The following is a 4,125-nucleotide window of genomic DNA, read 5'->3' on the forward strand; positions in this document are numbered from 1 at the left end:
ACTCTTCTGAAGGCACGGACAAGTGAAGGTAGTCTTTTCCTGATCTTCTGGAGCGATGCAAATCTGATTATAACCCAAATAGCCATCCAGAAGACAGTAGTACTCATGCCCAGCCAACATGTCAAGCATCTGATCAATAAAAGGAAGATGGAAGTGATCCTTCCTCATTGCTTTGTTCAGCTTCCTGTAATCCATGCAAACTCTCCACCCCGTGACTGTTCGAGTAGGAATAAGCTCATTCTTTTCATTAGCAACCACGGTGATGCCTCCTTTCTTCGACACACACTGAACTGGGCTCACCCAAGAACTGTCAGAAATAGGATAGATGATCCATGCATCTAGCCACTTAAGAATTTCCTTCTTCACAACCTCCTTCATGATCGGATTAAGCCTTCTTTATTGCTCAACAGTCGGCTTGCTTCCTTCCTCTAGCAGAATTTTATGCATGCAATAAGAAGGGTTGATTCCCTTGATATCTGCTATAGTCCATCCAATTGCCGACTTGAACTCTCTCAGAATTTTCAAGAGCTTTTCCTCATCACTACCTGAAAGGTCAGATGCAATAATAACAGGCAAAGTAGATGCATCACCTAAAAAAGCATACCTTAAGTGTTCAGGAAATGATTTAAGCTCAAGTGTGGGAGCTTCCTCAACATTTTTGAGTTCTGACACTCCAAGAGATTCAAAAAGCATATCCAGCCTTCACTTCCAAGGAGAAGCATTCAAATACTGCAACTGCTCATCACCTTCATCATCTTCACTATCTGAATTCCCCATCAAGGCTTTCTCTAAGGCATCAAACCTTAGCATTTGATCAAGTTCTGAAGTAACCACATAATCGACCAATTTCACTTTTAAGCACTCCTCCTTTTCAGTAGGGAATTTCATGGCATTGAAAACATTAAAAGTCACATCCTGATCCAGTACTCGCATAGTGAGCTCACCCTTCTGCACATCAATCAAGGTTCGGCCAGTAGCCAAGAATGGTCATCCTAAGATTATGGGAATCTTTTTATCCTCCTCGAAATCAAGAATTACAAAGTCAGCAGGAAAGATGAGTTTGTCCACCTTGACCAAGACATCCTCCACAATGCCTCGTGGATATGTAATAGATCGATCGGCCAACTGCAAGGACATATAAGTAGGCTTTGGATAAGGTAAATCCAACTTCTTGAAGACAGACAAAGGCATCAGGTTGATGCTAGCTCCCAAATCACATAAACACTTGTCGAACGACAAGTTTCCAATGGTACAAGGAATAGTGAAGCTTCCAGGATCTTTAAGCTTCGGAGGTAACTTCTGTTGCAGCACAACATTGTATTCCTCCATAAGAGAAACGGTCTCTAAGTATATCTTAGTCTGTATTCCTCCACTTGTTAGTCTGCTTCAATTTCTGAGAGAGAATACATTTCATAAACTTTGCATAGCTAGGCATCTGTTCAAGAGCTTCAACGAAAGGTATGTTGATATGCAGTTTCTTGAAAACCTCCAGAAACTTAGCAAACTGCTTATTCAACTTCTGCTTTTACAGCCTTTTAGGAAAAGGATAGACTTGTTTCTCCCCTGTATTACCCTCAGGAGGAGTGTGTTCCACAGTTTTCTTCCTTGGTTCCACTTCTGTTTCCTTCTGCACATCTTCTTCAGTCACAACTTCAGATTCTGGAACTTGAGATTTTTCGGGGCTAGCAACCTTCCCAGACCTCAATGTAATTGCCTAAACCTTCTCTTTTGCTTCCTATTTGCCTGGAACTTCTGTGTCACTAGGTAGTGTACCAGGTTGACGATTCAGCAAGGTATTGGCAATCTACCTAATTTGATTCTCCAAGGTCTTTATAAAAATAGCACATTGTTCCATCTCATGCGCACCAGCACAAAGCTCACAAACACTAGTGATCTGATTAACTCCATAATTTTCCAAAGAATCCACCTTCATCGTCAAAGCCTTAAGCTGAGCAGCTATAGCAGTAGTTGTATCCACTTCCAGAACTCCTGCTACCTTGCCTTTAGGTAATCTCTGAGTTGGGTTCTGGTATTCATTAGCATCCATCAGTTCAATCAACTCATAAGCTTCACCATAGCTCTTAGCCCATAAGGCTCCACCTGATGCTGCATCAAGCATGGGTTTAGACTGTGCTCCCAAGCCATTATAAAAGTAATTGATAATCATCCATCCAGGCATCCTATGATGAGGACACTTCCTAAGCATCTCCTTATAACGCTCCCAAGCTTCACATAAAGACTCTCCCGATTGCTGCGCAAAATGAGTAAGAGCGTTCCTGATTGCAGCTGTCTTTGCCATTGGGAAGAATTCAGTAAGAAACTTTTGAGCAAGATCTTCCCAAGTAGTGATTGAACAAGCTGGTAGAGAGTGTAACCAACTCTTAGCCTTGTCCCTCAGAGAGAATGGGAACAGCCTCAGCTTAACAGCATCTTCAGAAACACCATTGAACCTGAAAGTACTGCAGATCTCGATGAAATCCCTAATGTGAGTATTGGGATCTTCCGTCAATGAACCCCCAAATTGGACTGAATTCTGCACCATCTGAATCGTGCTAGATTTGATTTCAAAAGTATTAGCTGTGATGGATGGTTTGACAATGCTAGACTGAATGTCATTAATCTTCGGTTGAGAAAAGTCCATCAAAGCTTTCGGATTTGCTACTGGTTTTCCCATTGCAACGAGTGCTTCTTCTTCAGCTTTCTCAACTAAGACTTCTTATTCTACTTCAACTTCTTCCTCCGCATTATCCAGTATTCTTTTTCGAGATCGAGAACGTGTTAGCATAAACGCTCTCTAGAGTACCTGAACACAAACAAGCAAACAAGTAAGTAAAATATCTGAGTTAGTGAACTTTAACGACCACTGATGATAAGCACATAAACTAAAAATTAACACTGAGTCCCCGGTAGCGGCGCCAAAAACTTGTTAAGACGAAAATACGCGCTAAATTTACACGCAAGTATACGCATTCGCAAGTAATATAGAATTCTTTCTAGTTCCTTCCCACAGATACTGGTTTAGGTTAAGTTCAATTTATGCACTTATGCAACAATGATATGGCTATCGTTCAATTCTAAGACAAATAAAAAATTGGGTTTTGATTAAACTAAGAGATTATACTAAATAGCAAACTAAGAGAATTGAGGTTGAATTACTTATATGAGACAAACATGGGATTCTAACTTCATTACTACTTCATTCAAAGTCATTGTTCTTAACCTTAGCATGCAACGGTGATGACAACTAATCAGATAACACAAAACTAGTAAACGCCAACTTTCGTTGCACGAATACCCTACTACCAGACATCCACAAAAGAGATAGAAGCTGAATAGACACCAATTATGTTGAGATCCTATATATCTATAGAATTTGACAACATAAAGGTTTATTACGCAAGTTATCTATCGTGATTACATAGGGCAAGTAATATGGTTAAAATTACCTACGAATCATGCATAATAAATATATGAACCTATGCTAGCATGGTAATTTCTAAACCTCTATATTCACTATCGCTTCAATAGAGATTAACACGCTATCTTATAAGTTCGCGATGCTCATAAGACAAATAAGCACAACCAATACTAGGATATCATACAATCACCACACACTTAGGTATCGAAACAATTAACTATAGAAATCCATAAGTAAATCTGTTAGAACCCCACGATAACGATTAGTTCATAACTGAACTCATCATCACCGTGGGTTTCGATGAAAGCATGGTAAATAAACTAAGTCTTAATAAACAGAATAAATAATCAAAGTACGTTAACAAGAGTAATAGGTTCAACAAACAAGAAACGAGCATCCAAGATAACAACTTAAGCAAAGAATAACAAGTAAAAACTAGATATTTTCTCCTTCGTTGAATTTATGCTAATAGGTCTTCTTCCTGTTATCTCCTTGCTCTCCGTTATGAAAAACGTCTTCAAAAAGTCATTATATAGTAGCCCGATTCGACCAGAAGTCCAGCAGATCAGTATTCTATTAGAAACAGGATTCTGGAAAAATGACCAAGCGCGGCCGCCCTGGGATCCGATGCGGCCGCTCCCAAGTGTAGCGCGGTCGCGCTGAGCTTCTGGAAAATCTTTAATTTTCTTATTTAATTTCCTTCACTT

The 4,125-nt window shown here is 39.7% G+C and overlaps 1 non-coding gene across 1 annotated transcript; it reads left to right on the forward strand.

The window, feature by feature from the left end:
- Positions 1 to 2,177: 2,177 nt before the first annotated feature.
- On the forward strand, positions 2,178 to 2,282 carry LOC141688608 (small nucleolar RNA R71). Its single transcript, XR_012562042.1, has one exon. It is a non-coding gene; the product is annotated as a small nucleolar RNA R71 (small nucleolar RNA).
- Positions 2,283 to 4,125: the final 1,843 nt, after the last annotated feature.

Source organism: Apium graveolens, chromosome 9 (assembly GCF_009905375.1).
Source record: "Apium graveolens cultivar Ventura chromosome 9, ASM990537v1, whole genome shotgun sequence".
In the NCBI taxonomy this organism is placed as follows: domain Eukaryota; kingdom Viridiplantae; phylum Streptophyta; class Magnoliopsida; order Apiales; family Apiaceae; genus Apium; species Apium graveolens.